The following is a 16,203-nucleotide window of genomic DNA, read 5'->3' on the forward strand; positions in this document are numbered from 1 at the left end:
CTCTCTTATTTCATCCTGCCTTCAGGTCATCTCTATTGAATATTCTGCCACCATCTCATATACTTATGTCCATAACTTAACTCCTCATTTTCTCTCTCAAACTTTCTCCTTCCCTTGGCTATCCCATCATGGTTGACTTCACCACTATCCTCCTACACCTTTTCCACCCATAGATTCTGTCAGTCAGACATCAAATAGTGCTGTTTCTATCTTTGCAGCATCTCTAGAATCTGCCCCTCCCTCTTCACCCAGCCTGCCATCTTCTTTGTTCATGTACTTGTAATATGTAGACTCAACTCTGACATCAGCCTCCTCACTGTCCTCCCTTCCTCTATCTTCACCATTGTACAGTCTATTCTTCATCTGCTATCTGTATCATTTTTCAAAATGGTTGTGTTGAACACATCTCCCCACAACCCAAAAATCTCCAACAGTCATACATCCGTCTCTGAATCAAACATAAACTCCTCACCATTGGCTTTAAGACACTCAACCAATTCTGTCATCCATCTATCCTCATTCCTTTCCCACAACAAGTGAAACCACACATTTCGCTCCTGGAAGCAACATGGCACAGTGGAAGGAGCATGGGCCTGGAAGTCAGAGGGCTTGGATACTAATTGTAGAGCTGCCACTTGTCTGCTCTGTGACCATCTCTGTGGCTTAGTCCTTTATCTGGAAAATGGGGACTCAATACCTGTTCTCACTCCTACTTAGTCTGTGAGCCCCTTGTGGGACCTGATCATCTTGTATCACCTGATCATCTTGTATCTACCTCAGCACTTAGAACAGTGCTTGGCACATAGTAAGTGCTAAAAATACCCATTCTTCTCCTCTTCCTCCTTCTCTTCCTCTTCTTCTATTATTATTAATTCAAACTTACTCATTGTGCCTTGCTCTGTCTTTACTTTCAATGATGATATCTTGCTTAACACCTCATCCCATCTGCCTAGAAATTCTTTTTCCTCTTTGTCTGGCAGACAACTACTCTCCCCATCTTCAAAGCCCTCATAAATTAAAGTACTCCAAAAGTCCACCCTGACTAATCTTCATCATATTTTACCCCTTGCCGCATCACCTATTCACTATTAATTTGAGTCCTCACCCTCTAAACACTTAATTGATGACCCCAATCTATCCATGTACATATCTTTGAGGTCTGGTGCTTTCTCTTACCTGTAATTTAGTTTAGTGTTACCCAGTAGACAAGTGGCAGAGGAAGGATTAGAACCCAGGTCCTTCTGACTCCCAGCCCTGCGGGCTCTATCCACTAGACCATGTTGTTTCTCAATTGATTTTAATTGATTGACTGACAGAATCATTTCAGATTTTAATAGTACCTCTACTCCATAGCTCTAAGGATTTACAGTGGTTCAGATTATCATCCTTATCCAAATATCCAGTAATCCAGTATGCTGTCTTGTGTGTGACTAAGCAGTCTGCTTTAGGAGTGGACATGTGGAGAGCAAAGCCTCTTCTCTCAGTTCCTTTTCTCCTCTTCCTTCAGTGCGATCCTCCTCGCTGAGAGAAACATTACCTTTTTCCCTGCTTCTCAGTGAAACCTCAGTCACATGATGCTGCTAAAAAAAAAAGGCATCTGCAAAATTGAGAGGAGGTATAAGGAACGACCTGAGGTGCAGGGAAAGAGGAAACCTCACCCACTAGTACTGACAAAAAGGGGACAAATGAGGAATGCTCTGCCGGCCATAAAAAGGGTGCGAGCCTGTGGTTCTCTCTCATTCCTGAAATACAAATCCCTGCTGTTTTGGCTATTTGAGAAAAAGAGTGAAGTGAAGAGGTTATTGCCAGTAATCTGGTGAATTTGGACAGTTAATCTAATGAATCAGAATTAAAATCTGTTTTTTCCTCAACTCTTGCCTAAATGATGATAGTAGTCTTTTCTTTGGATGTCTAGGAATGATAATGTTATTTTGCACTTTTATCATTATGTAGTTGGAATTTGTGGGGTTTATTCTTGTTATTAGGTTAAACTGGGGATTTAAAAAGTGAAATGTGTTCTAGCACCTACTTTTAATGCTTACAGTCCTCTAGCTGTTTGTCAAGTTACCAAACGAAGAATATTTTTGATAGACTCTAAGCTGCTTGTGGGAAGGAAATATATCTAAAATCTGTTGTACTGTACTTTCCCAAACACTTAGTACAATACTCTGCATACAGTAAACACTCAGAAAATACCAATGATTGATTAATAAAACGGGGACTAGAGTAATTTGCTCTCTACCCATCACATACAGCATACTTCCTATTTTGTGTTTTTTCTCCTCACTTACATATCAGTTCTTTCAAGGTTTTTATTTCTTCTTTATTTTTACTTCTGTCATTTCTCAAAGCACGACATATTCCTTTTTTTTCATTTCCCTTTATCCTTTTCAATTCCCTTTGTTTTTAGTCTCTTCTTGTTGGTGTCTCTTTTTCTCCTACTTTAGACTATAAGATGTCTAAAGCACTGACATATGGTCAGATAATCTGCACCTGGATATAATATGCTGCATTCTCCAGAGATTATGTGAATCATATTCTTCACTTTACATAGAAGAACCAGCCTCAGTTTACAGTCTTCATGCTCTATTGCTGCATACTGCAATTCTATAATTAAATTCCATTCTCCAATCCTGAACCCTCAAGTGTTCAGTGGAATATATGGGTACCATTTAATAAGGACCGGAAGGAAATTTGGGTAAGGCAAATTTCCCTCCACATCAATGTTGAAAATCTGCTCTGCTTTCAGGCAGTAAAAAAAAGAGGGCAGTTGCATTCTGTGCAGTCCCACCTGCTCATGTGCTTACTGTTAGAATCTTAATAAACTTGAATGTGGCATTTTGTCCAACATTAAACAATTTCCATTTAACAGACATGCTATCTTTGTACTGCTCAGAAAACATCCACAATTGTTCACACAACATGGAAAGAAACAATTGAAAAATAAATGAAACAGAAAACAATTGCCTTTTTTTATGTGTTTTGCTTTTATGGGGTGGCTTTCTTTGAAATAAAGTTTTTTTTTAGTATTTTTTGTGTGAGGGAATGTTGAAAGTGATTCTTTTTTCTTGTCAAACAGTATTGTGAATGAATATGAGCTATTGGGTTACTTCTGATAACTTAGAGAAAGCCAACAGGGACCAGGTGAGGCTGACCGAGGGTAGTGCTTGAAAAAACAACAACCTAGGGCTGAATATTAGTGGGACAGCAATTTGCCTTTTAGGCTGTAGCACCTGTTATCAATTGGTGTGAAGAGCTCACTGGTCAGTGTATGCTTTAGCCCACTCAGCTCTCTTCAGTATTTGCTGGGGAAGCAGGATAACTAATTGCAGTTGCTTCAGTGCCAGTGAATCAACGTGCTGAGCTAATAGCTGCAGATAGAGGGCAGACACATTCTTGCTACCAGTGTATTGCTAGTGGCTTGTGATAACTAAAGCAGTTGAAATGCATAGCAGAAGGTGGAGAATGATTGCATGCTTCCTGGGCTAGTATGCTATGATTTTTTTTTTAAATTATTCCTAATTATGTTTTTGGGAGATGAGGTTGGATATTTGCGTCTCACAGGAACAACAACTCTATTCTGTGAAGAATCGCTTTGGAGCTGTGTTATGAGCTTAGAATACTTGAAAAAGGACATGCAGTAAACAGGTTCGGCAGAAAAACTTGCTGCATAATCTTACATCGGCTAAGAAGGAAACTTTAAACTGGCAAGTAAGTTCTTTATTTTTTAAAATTGAAATGAGGAGTGATGTACCTATGAAGTTAATATTTTAAGTATATGACTTTGTATCTGCCATGAGACAATCTCCATTAATGTTTATGGCAAGAAAGAATTGTAATGAGGTAGCAATAACCATTTATTTTGTTGAAGCCAAATATTTCAGTCCACCACTCATCTTAACCTCTGCCAACATCTAATCCTTTAATGTGAGTTATCATTCTCCAAAGAGAAGTGTATTTTCCATTTTCACTCTATCTTCCTTGGCTTCATTAGTTTCTGTATTTCTCAGGTGAGTGTTGTAACTTAGAAAAGTGGAATAAGCAAATAGATCAATATTGATTTCTGATGCGTTTAGTGTGTGGAAATAAAGGGAGATTGTAAGAAACAATTTTGTGGATGTTCTAGATATTTGGAATATTCAGTGTTTTAAGTTGAAATGTTTGCTCTGCATTAACACTTCTTGTAGCACTTTCATGTTTATATAATTTGCTTAAAGGCATTTAGTGTCTGAGTTATAGAACATTTAGCTTTTAGAGTCCTATACTATTACAGCATTACACAGCACTGAATACCCTAAAGTTCAAATGCATTTTCTGTTTCCTCTTCTTAGTAGAACAATTCTACAGTTCATAGTATCCCTTAAGAAACATTTTTTTTTTTTTTTACCTGGAGAGCACAGTATTGGAAGCTGGCCACCTGGTGTGGAAAATGAAGGACAACTTGGAATTTATGCCAGTGTTATAAGAGAATATCTAATATACAAATGGTCATAAATGAAATGTGTTGCACACAAAGTGATTTTATTTACTGGAATATGGTGTCAGGCATGTGCGCAAGGTTAACTCCTAAACCATCCCCCCCTGCTTCCCATAAAGCCAGCTAAGTGTCAAATCTGGTAACCTAATAGGCCAGGTGGGGAGTTGCTGTGCTCCTTAACAACAAGACAGATGATGTGCCCACTAATGAAATATTTGAGACATTACCCTCATCTGGGAGCTTACAGGTTCTTGACTAGAACAGACTGAGACAATTTCTACTTTGTGTACAGTACTTTTCCTTCACTACCCTGCTCTATTTTTGGTTGAGTTTTGGCCAAATGCATCTGTCTATACATGTGACTGTTCAGGTTTCAGTAACCTAATCCACTTGGCTGTGTAGTCATGGTCCTCTGAAATCGGAGTGCAATTCAGGGAGAGCCCGGTGCTACTTAATGATGGTGCACTCATCTCAGCTGGTGTAATGATGTGTGGAGGGGGGAAAGGTAGTCCCTTCATTCTGCCTCAGTGGTTCCCTTGAACGGTAAGCACTCAGGTCTAGTAAAGTTTGAGAGTAGGTGTCTGCTTTATAGTTTCTTTCTTGTCCTTAATCACTGTTAGAATAATTGTATTGTCACCATGTGTCATCTTTATTCAGGTGTAATAGCTTTAGCCAAAAAAGCAGTCAGCTGTAAAATTGTGGTGTAAAGTTTTAAGTATTCTTTGGAGGAGGTTAGGTTTTAAGAAAAGCTCTGTTTTCTATTAGATATGCTAGTGGGTTATTTCTCATCAGTCCTGTCTTTACTAGGAATATTAGCTCTCTGTACTGTATTTTTTTCATTGTTAGTGACTAATAGGTGTAACAAGATTATGATTATAAACAGTGAAATTCACAACTACCTCAAACTCCTGTCCTTGACTTTTTGTATCTCTCCTGTTCTTCCTAGTTATTGTAAGAGCTTAAGCTCTGTGCAAGCTGTTACTGTATGTGCTGTCGTAATTTGGATCATCAGGCTAAATTTGGAAATTCAATCTGAAAGGAATTTAATCTGTGTCATTCTTTGAATATTATTGTCTTTCCACTTTATTTGTAAATGAGGATTCAATTAAATGCTCAAAAGGTAGAGAGAATAAAACATTTAATGTGCAGTATAAGGAAGTCAGTTTCAACGGTTGTATTTATGTAAAAAGGGTAAAAACTATTTACTATTTGTGAAACTGCTAAATGGATTGTACTGAGCAGTCTCCCCTCTTAGAGAATTGCTCAGCAAATTCCCAAATGCTTGAAATGTCACAATGTTTCAACCTCCCATTTTCTAGAACCTAATGATTCCATGTGACTTTATATTTTGAGTAAAGACCAATATTGTACCTCATTTTGAGCTTGATTTTTTGCAGTGACTAAATGTAGGCTTGCAAAATACATTTCACTTGATCTGAAATTCAGGGAAATCAAGGTTTTCAGAAGTGAAAAATATAGGTATAGTGAACCATATTGCTGCTAGGGTGTGTATTAATGAGGATATGTTTAATGTTTAATGGCAACCCAATTAGAAAACATTACAAAAGATGTATCTTAGTCACAGAACTTTATGTAAAACAGACTTTCTTAATTTTTGAATATCTAGTTTTCTGGTCCAGATCCTTTACATTTTAAACCTTTCTAGCTGCCTTTATATAATACAAATTTTGGGTGCTAAAAGTTCTCTGGCAGAGGAAAAATTAGGGGGGCAGATGATTTTTTGAAATCTAATTATTTTGGCTGTTGTCATAAATAGCATTTTACCATAGACATTTCTCTCTGTAGATGAACTCTGGAATCATTCACTTTGAAGTTTTCTGTTTCAATAAAAGCCAGCATTTAAGAGTAAACAATTCTAGGAATACACATTGGGATATTGGGTTATAGGGTCTCCTCAGTTCGTGGTCCCTGTACAGGTAGGACTCTGAAACAGCTTGGCTAGTGAAGCAGTGTGGCTCAGTGTGAAGAGCCTGGTCTTAGGAGTCAGAGGTCATGGGTTCTAATCCTGGCTTCACCACTTGTCAGCTATATGATTTTGGGCAAGTCACTTAACTTCTAGGTCTCTCAGTTTACCTCATCTGTAAAATGGGAATGAAGACTGTGAGCCCCACGTGGGACAACCTGATAACCTTGTATCTACCCCAGTGCTTAGAACAGTGCTTGGCACATAGTAAGTGCTAAAGAAATACCAATGTTATTATTTGGGATTACAATATTACAATCTTGATTAAAACCTGTGTTGAGGAAAGTTTGATACTCATATACAATCTAATGCCCCTACTTGAAATAATTTCTTCCAATATCACACTGTGTGCACTTTGTTAGAAAATTCCCTAATTCTGTTATGCAAATGAAGTGAAAGAATAGGTGCTAGGAAAATTTACTATACCAATTTTACTATCAATGCTTTGTTTCTAGTCCTGTGAGAAAATTGAGTGTACTGGAAAAACTCTAGAATAATTGGTGGCCAAAGACAAGAGAAGTCAGGAGGGTATTAGGAGTCTTTCTCTGCCTGTGTTGCTCTTTTTCTTTGCTTCTTGGGGCAAATATTGAGGGAGGCAGAAAGTTTTGAGACTATGAACTTTATTTTTTAAAAGTAAATATATTTTCCATGAAGCATAAACTTCTGGGGAAACTTTTTATGGATGTTTGATTTTTTGTTCCCCAAGTTTTGTTGTAGCTTGGAAGAGTTACCATATACAGTTTCTCAGATTAGAACTACAGCTACAAAAAGAAGTATAATGAAATGATTCCATTTTTCCCACCTAGAAGCTAACTACACTAATGGTAATAGTGATGAAACAATGGAAGATTGTTAATATTTATAATTCTGCTATTTAAGCACTTACTATGGGCCAGGCACTGTACTAAACACTTAAAGGATACAAGCAACCTGTTACTATTCAATGTGGAGGGGTAAAGATTCTGAGAGAGAATTTTTAAATTCTGCTATTTGGAAATTAGCAAAATGAGAACTTTTCCTATGGAAATTATTTTCCTTTAATTTTGATAGAACAGAAATATATGTTACACCTGCCAGAATCCAATGAAGAATATGAATGTCAGGTGGATAGCTTTAATTTTTTTTTAATGGTAATTAAGCATTTAATATGTCAGGCACTGTCCTAAGTGCTGAGGTAGATACAAGTAATCAGGTTCGATGAAGCCCATGCCATTTGTTTATTCAATCATATTTATTGAGCGCTTCCTGTGTACAGGGTACTGTTCTAAGCACTTAGGAAAGTACAATACAACAATAAACAGTGACATTGCTTGCTCATTGCTCACAATGAATTTAGAGTGTAGCGGGGGGGGGGGGGAGGTAAACATCCATACAAATAAATAAAATTACAGATATGTACACAAGTGTTGTAGGGCACTTGAAGGGAAGAGCAAAGGAAGCAAGGCAGGGCAATGCGGAAGGGAGGGGGAGGGGGGGACAAGTGGGGCTTATTCTGGGAAGGCCTCATGGATGGTATGTGCCTTCAGTAAGGCTTTGAAGTTGGGGGGAGTAATTGTTGGATTTGAGGAGGGAGGGATTGGGCTAGGATGTGGGCTAGGGATCGGTGGGGTGACAGGTGAGATTGAGGTACAGTGAGAAGGATAGCACTAGAGGAGCGAAGTTTGCAGGCTGGGTTGTAGAAGGAGAGGAGTGAGGTAGGAGGGAACAAGGTGACAGAGTGCTTTAAAGCCCATGGTGAGTTTTTGTTTGATATGGAGGTGGGTAGGCAACCACTGGAGGCTCACAGGTTTACTCCCCATTTTACAGATGAGGTAACTAGGCACAGATAAGTGACTTGACCAAGTTTACACAGCAGGCAAGTGGTGTACCCAGGAGTAAAACCAAGGTTCTCCCAAGCCCATGCTCTTTCCACTAGGCCATACTGCTTCAAATGAAACATGTGAAATCATGTATGCCTAGCCTTATTGAGGTTTTTTCCCACTCTGAAGAGTTTAAGGCATTTTAACAGTGACCCAGTATTAGTAATTTAAGTCCACTTGATCATCTTCATTGTGCTAATACAAGAAAATATGGTAGACTTTGTTGTGTTTGGATTGAAAAATGTGATTTCCCACTGAGAAATTATGTGATAAATGATAATTCTTGAAGATGTGTGGGCTAGTGGACAGAGCGTGGGATTGGGAGTCAGAGTGCTGGATTCAAATCCTGACTTTGCACTTGTCTGCTGTGTCACCTTGGGCAAGTCACTTCTCTGTGCTTCAGTTACCTCATCTGTAAAATAAGGATTTAGGCTGAGCGCCCCATGTGGGGCACAACCAGAGTCCAAGCCAATTTGCTTGTATCAACCCCAGTTCTTAATACAGTGCCTGGCACATAGTAAAACACTTAACAAATACTACACTTATCAATTTGCAATGAAGTCTGTCCCACTGAAAAGTCCTTTGTCTTGTCTTTCAAGACCTGAATCACAACTAGAAATAGCCTTAACAAATGGTTTCCCTGGGAAGATAGTTCCAGGCCTTGCTATGTACCTGTGAGAAAAACTGCAGTGTTCTGCAACCAACATGTCATCAGTAGCTGGGATTGTGGATGGGTCTTTTGGCTATGATTTTTCTAGTCAAGTTAAACAGGAATAAGGAAGCAGATTGATTATGAAAGGTAAAAACAGCAAAATGGAATATTGGAGAGGCAAAAAGTTTGAAAAGAGAATATGAGAAAGGCATGAGGAATGAAATTTAAGAGGGGACATGTAAATGAGGCATTAGTTGGAATAGGATGGAAAATACATCATGAAAGAGTTTCTGGGAGTAGACAAGAAAGCAGGGATAGGTTGGTCCAGAAAGAGGGCTAATAATAGAGAGATGTGGGAGATTTCCAAGAGGAGAAAGTGCACTAGTCCTTCACTGATCATAAAGGGTAAATAATGCAACCTGTTTACTTCCTCTGGTAAAGATGGCTGTATAACACAGCTTTTGTTAAACCCTTTGATTTCATTAAAATCATTAATGAATTTCAGGGGAAACACCTTACTATTAACTAATGGTTCTCCAAGAGATCTCTCTCTCTAGTTTACCCACATTATTAAAATAATAATGATGGCATTTGTTATGCACTTACTATGTACCAGACACTGTATCAAGCACTGGGATGGAATGAAGCAAATCAAGTTGGACACAGTCTCTGTCCATATGAGGCTCACAGACTCAATTCCCATCTTCCAGATGAAGTAATTGAGACACAGAGAAGTGAAGTGATATGCCCAAGATTACACAACAGAGAAGTGGTAGAGTTGGGATCAGAAGATATGATCTTCTGACTCCCAGGCCTGTGCTCCCTCCACTACGCCACACTGCTTCTCCTATTCCCCACTATACGCCAGCTTGCGCTTTTCTTTCTCACCAACTAACCCACTCCCTTTGCCTAATTCCCATCTATGTGACTTCAGACTTCCTGATAATGCCCTCCCTTCTACCTGGAACTCTCTCCCCTTCCAAATCCATCATAGAACAGCTCTCTTTGATTTCAGATCCTTTCTGAAATTCCACCTATTAATGGAGGTATTCTCCACTTTTTTCCACCTCCTCAGCTCATATCCTCTCAATCCTACACTTACACCATATCTGTACTTATGCACTCACTAGCAATAGTCACACTTGTGTACATATTAAGTTATATAATTAACTTAGTAAGCACTTATTCATCCATGTATGGCTCTTTCTTTTTTATATCTTTCAATTCTATGCATCATTCCATTCTCTTCTTTCTAATTTTTCATTTATATTTTCTACTACAGTGTAAGATCCTTGAGGGCAGGGATTAGGCCATTTTATTGCATTGCATTCTCCCCAGAGCTTAGTATTCATTCATTCAAATTCATTGAGCATCTACTGTGTGCAGAGCACTATACTAAGCACTTGGAAAGTACAATTCAGTAAGAAATAGGGACAATCTCTGCCCACATTGGGCTCACAGACTAGAAGGGGGAGACCGACATCAAAACAAGTAAACAGGCATCAGTAGCATCATAAATAGAATTGTAGATATATACACAGAATTAATAAAAATAAATGGAATTATAATAAATATGTAAATGTATACACAAGTGCTGCGGGGCAGGGATGGGGGTAGAGCAAAGGGAGCGAGTCAGGGTGATGGGAAGGGGAGGCAGAACATCACTCTGCCCACAGTAGGCACTCAAATACCAACGACTTATTGTTTGGACAAAGAGGGACTCAGCTGGCCAGTTACTATAATGCTTTTGTAGTTATTTCAGAAATTTTTTTTTTAAATTGATTTCATGGTTTCTGGATTTGAAATACCTTTGCATTGTTGTGCAACCAGATTAGTCACATAGAAAACAGTGGGTGCAGCTGTAAATAATGTCCTCCCCACTTCCTCCAAAGCTGTGGGAGTGGATAATGCCTCCCAGATGTTCATGGGGGGGTCCAGAGTTGTGTGATGGTGCTTTTCTTACTTACTGGCCCGGATACATACAGCCAAAATGGAAGGGGGTCTGGGGATAGACAGGTGACTCACCTTACTGTTCTGCATGGTGTGCTATCACAAGTTTCACAGCATGATATTTCAAAGCAGCATGGTCTACTACAAAGCACCCAAACCTGGGAGTCAGAGGAACTGGGTTCTGATCCCAGTTTCACTGCTTGATTGCTGTGTGATCTTGGGCAAGTCACTTCACTTCTCTCAGCCTCAGTTTCCTAATCTGTCAGAAGGGGATTCAATCCCTGTTCTCCCTCTCATATAGACTGTGAACTCCATGTGAAACAGGGGCTATGTCAGACCTATGATCTTGTATCTACTCCAGTGCTTAGCTTGTTGTGGACAGAGAATGTGCCTGTTTATTGTTGTACTCTCCCAAGGTGTTTTATTTTGCACATAGTAAGCTCTCAATAAATATGATTGACTACAGTGCTCAGCATGGAGAAAGTGCTTAACAAATATTATCATCATCAAATAATTTTTCTGCTTTACAAGTTCTCAGCATCTGGGAGATCATCCTCTTCTGCAGGCAGCAGGAAAAGGGTAGAGTGGTCTGGGCAGAGATAATTGAAGAAGGAAGGTTAAAGGTCAGTAAGAAGATTTCTCACCTGAGATTTAAGGGTCACTCAATCAAATTCTGTAATGACCTGGTGTTGGATTTTGAGGGACCTTAGAGGGCACTGGGTGGAAACTGGCTTCTGATATTCACATTATGGCTGATTTTGTGTCATGATGTACTTGGTCTGGACCAAAACATTTCCTTCTTCCCAGTTTTTTTCCAAGTAAATCTGAATACTTTCCTTCAAGTTTGCTCCATGACTCTTTGACATTGTGTTTGAGGTCAAATGTTCAGTGTTGGAACTGTAACATTTGTTCTATGGATTGCAAACATTTCAGAGAAAATCCTGAGTAAAAATAGTAGGCTTTGTAAAGACAGAATTAGTGGACTTTGCCCTTTCAGTGGTGTTATTGTTTCAGAAATACTCATGAATAACCAAAATTATATATTCATAAATCAGAGGTTGGAAAAATAAAAGTCCAACTGAGCTCACCAGAGTCAGATTCTAAAGCATTAGATTCTCAAATGCTTTCATTCTAGTGATATGAACCTGCATGAGACATACCAAATGTGTTTTGTATGATTGAAAGGGAACCAAAGCAAATAGTGCTCTATAATGATTATGATATACAATGTTCTATAAACAGTTGCCATTATAAAGCAGATTATGATTTTTCCAAGGCAAAAGTTCAATCTTAGAACTGATTTCTGAAAAAAGTTGTGGGACTCCATGGAATGGTTTTTCTGAATATCTCCCAGGACTTCTCTGAATTTAAACAAAACTTATGGTTAAGCAATTTTATTGAAATCTCTTGGTTAGAAGCAAATCAGCTTTTTAAGAGAGAAGGTAAGGAACATGTGTTTTGCAGATTGCCTGTATATGTAAAAACTTAGTTTTTCAATAGGAAATTGAAATGCAGTTCTAAACCTAACATTGCAGGGCCTTTTCCTTGATTCTGATTCTGATTTCCTTCCCTGCCCACAAGGTGCTTACAGTCTACAGGGTGAGACAACATATTAGTATAAATATATTAGATATGTACATAAGCACTGTAGGCTGAGGGTTTGTTGACTAAAGGGTCAAATCTAAGTGCAGAGGCAATGCAGAGGATGGAGTAGTCAAAATGAGGTCTTAATCAGGGAAGGCCTCTTGGAGGAGATGTGCTATTAATAAGGCTTTGAAAATGAGAAGAGCTGTAGGGAGATGACTATTATTCTCTTGCTATTGTAGGCATAAAACCCGAAACACCTTATTGTTCTTCCCTTTACAAAGTGACCACCCAGAGAATAACAAATATGTATGTCTACACCTTACTGGAAGAAATGCCAGTAGTGTCCAAACACACACCTTCAAACTCCCCAAGCAGCTGTATCGCAAACCAGCATGGCTTAGTAGGAAGAGCATGGGCTTGGGAGTCAGAGGTCATGGGTTCTAATCCTGGCTCCACCACTTGTCAGCTGTTTGGCTTTGGACAAGCCACTTCAATTCTCTGTACTCAGTTACCTCATCTGTAAAATGGGGATTAAGACAGTGAGCTGCACATGAGACAAACTGATTATCTTGTCAGTGCTTAAGAGAAGCAGCGTGGCTCAGTGGAAAGAGCATGGACTTGGGAGTCAGAGGTCATGAGTTTGAATCCTGGCTCTGCCACTTGTCAGCTGTGTGACTGTGGGCAAGTCACTTAACTTCTCTGTGCCTAAATTCCCTCATATATAAAATGGGGATTAACTGTGAGCCTCATGTGGGACAACCTGATTACCCTGTATCTACCCCAGCCCTTAGAACAGTGCTCTGCACATAGTAAGCACTTAACAAATACCAACATTATTATTGCTTAGTACAGTACTTGGCACCTAGTAAGGACATCATAAATATCATCATTATTAAACCAGAGTGTCAGAGAAGGTGCAGTGAGTGTTCAGCAGAGGAAATGGTTTCCACACTGCACTCAAGGAAATTCACTGGTGTGGCTTCTCTGCTCACCAAAGAGATATATGGTGTTGGAGGCAATAGAAGCAAGATGATCATTTTCAAACAACCTCACCCAGAGCTCCTATTGTTTGGTACACTGTGTTACTTAACATAGTGTAGGAGCTAAAACTCTGAAAGACTTTTTTTTAATAGCTTGACCTATCAAATCAACTTTAAGCCTTAGGTACTTGGTGGAAATTCAGATAACATTTAGAAGACAAACAAAGGAAATCACTGACTCATTCACTGAAGCCATCTTCCTGTTGATTATCCTGAGTTCAAGGTATTCATGATAAAGGTGATTTTAGAGCATTATCATAGCAAACATGTACAACATTGGTTTCCCATTGCCTAGATTTAGGAGATAATTGGAAAAATGAGGTGCTTATGGCAATAACAGCAATGACTCAGAGCACTCCTTCTAGGGTTATCACTGCCAGCTGTGACAGCTCTTTCAGAGGTCCTCTCCAGATGTCTCTTCCCGACCAGATACCACACACAAGAGTTCAATTTTCATATGATAATGTTGGTATTTGTTAAGCACTTACTATGTGCAGAGCATTGTTCTAAGTGCTGGGGGAGATACAGGGTAATCAGGTTGTCATTCATTCATTCAATAGTATTTATTGAGCGCTTACTATGTGCAGAGCACTGTACTAAGCACTTGAAATGTACAAGTCGGCAACAGATAGAGACAGTCCCTGCCCTTTGACGGGCTTGCAGTCTAATCGGGGGAGACAGGCAGACAAGAACAATGGCACTAAATAGAGTCAAGGGGAAGAACATCTCATAAAAACAATGGCAAATAAATAGAATCAGGATGATGTACATCTCATTAAACAAGATAAACAAAATAAATAGGGTGATTAAAGATATATACAGTTGAGTGGACAAGTACAGTGCTGAGGGTGTGGGACGGGAGAAGGGGGAGGAGGAGAGGGAAAGGGGGGAGAAGAGGGAAAGGGGGGAGAAGAGGGTTTAGCTGCGGAGAGGTGAAGGGGAGGTAGAGGGAAAAAGGGGGGAGCTCAATCTGGGAAAGCCTCTTGGAGGAGGTGAGTTTTAAGTAGGGCTTTGAAGAGGGAAGAGAATTAGATTGAGGTGAGGAGGGAGGGCATTCCAGGACCGCGGGAGGATGTGGCCCAGGGGTTGACGACGGGATAGGCGAGAGGAGGTGGGCGGCAGAGGAGCAGAGCATGCGGGGTGGGCGGTAGAAAGAGAGAAGGAAGGAGAGGTAGGAAGGGGCAAGGTGACGGAGAGCCTTGAAGCCTAGAGTGAGGAGTTTTTGTTTGGAGCGGAGGTCGATAGGCAACCACTGGAGGTTTTTAAGAAGGAGAGTGACATGCCCAGATCGTTTCTGCAGGAAGATGAGCCGAGCAGCGGAGTGAAGAATAGACTGGAGCGGGGCGAGAGAGGAGGAAGGGAGATCAGAGAGAAGGTTGACACAGTAGTCTAACCGGGATATAATGAGAGCCTGTAGCAGTAAGGTAGCTGTTTGGGTGGAGAGGAAAGGGCAGATCTTGGCGATATTGTAAAGGTGAGGCTGGCCCGGCAGGTCTTGGTAACGGATCGGATGTGTGGGGTGAATGAGAGAGATGAGTCAAAGATGACACCAAGGTCGCGGGCCTGAGAGACGGCCCATTGTACCATCCATGGTGATAGGGAAGTCTGGGAGAGGACCGGGCTTAGGAGGGAAGTTGAGGAGCTCACAGTTAATCCCCATTTCACAGATGAGGTAGCTGAGGCCCAGAGAAGTGAAGTGACTTGCCCACAGTCACACAGCTGACAAGTCGCAGAGCCAGGATTCGAACTCATGACCTCTGACTCCCAAGCCCGGGCTCTTTCCACTGAGCCACGCTGCTTCTCTAATTAAACAATTAGTTTGGGGATGCAGTCATGTATGAGATGTCTATAATGGGTTATTCAGAAGAAATGGTGGGGATGTTTAGCACATCCCTAACTGTATAAAGTTAAATGTCAAATTTATCAATCAATTATTCAGGAACATGATACATTTTTCCAGTAAGAATATTTAACAGCATCCTGAGAGGGTAAGAGGATTCTGAACCCTCCCAATCCCAGCTGTTCCAAGCCTTCTGTCTGACTCAGAAAGGCTGGGCAGTTAGAGGAGCTAGGGGTCAGTTTTCCTTCTGCATGGGATTCCTTCAGGCTGCACACAAGTGACAGTTTGAGCAGGCACTAAGCTGATTCACTTAGGTGACTTGAACTGAATTTCCAAATCACAGCTTTTATGTTAATGATAAAAGTATCATAAAGGTATCCTGAAATCAGACAGCAGAGTGTCCAGCACATTTATATTATCTCAGAAGCAAGTGTGGCCTAGTAGACAAAGTACAGGACTGGGAGTCAGATGACCTGGGTTCTAATCTCGCTTCCACAGCTTGTCTACTGTGTGATCTTGGGCATATGACTTCTGTGTCTCAGCTTACTCATTAAAAAGGGGGTAATTCATTCAATGAGCAGTTACTGTGTGCAAAGCACAATACTTAAGTGCTTGGAAGAGGAATGATACAACAATAAACAGGCACGTTCCTTGCCCACAACATTAATAATTGTGGTCTTTAAATGCTTACTATGTGTCAAGCATGGCACTAAACACCAGGGTAGATAAAAAACAGTCAGTTCTCACATGAGTCTCTGTCTGAGAGGGAGAACAAGTATTGAATCCCCATTTTGCATATGAGGGAACTGTGGTA

The 16,203-nt window shown here is 40.1% G+C and overlaps 1 protein-coding gene across 1 annotated transcript in view; it reads left to right on the forward strand.

The window, feature by feature from the left end:
- Positions 1-3,412: 3,412 nt before the first annotated feature.
- The window catches only part of PCDH15 (protocadherin related 15), a 913,479-nt gene continuing 900,688 nt past the window's right edge, over positions 3,413-16,203 (forward strand). The window contains exon 1 of the mRNA XM_029061331.2: positions 3,413-3,711. The gene's annotated coding sequence lies outside the window, so the exon portion shown is untranslated. The remainder of the gene's footprint in view (positions 3,712-16,203) is intronic.

The sequence above is a fragment of the Ornithorhynchus anatinus genome, chromosome 3 (assembly GCF_004115215.2).
Source record: "Ornithorhynchus anatinus isolate Pmale09 chromosome 3, mOrnAna1.pri.v4, whole genome shotgun sequence".
Taxonomy (NCBI): Eukaryota; Metazoa; Chordata; class Mammalia; order Monotremata; family Ornithorhynchidae; genus Ornithorhynchus; species Ornithorhynchus anatinus.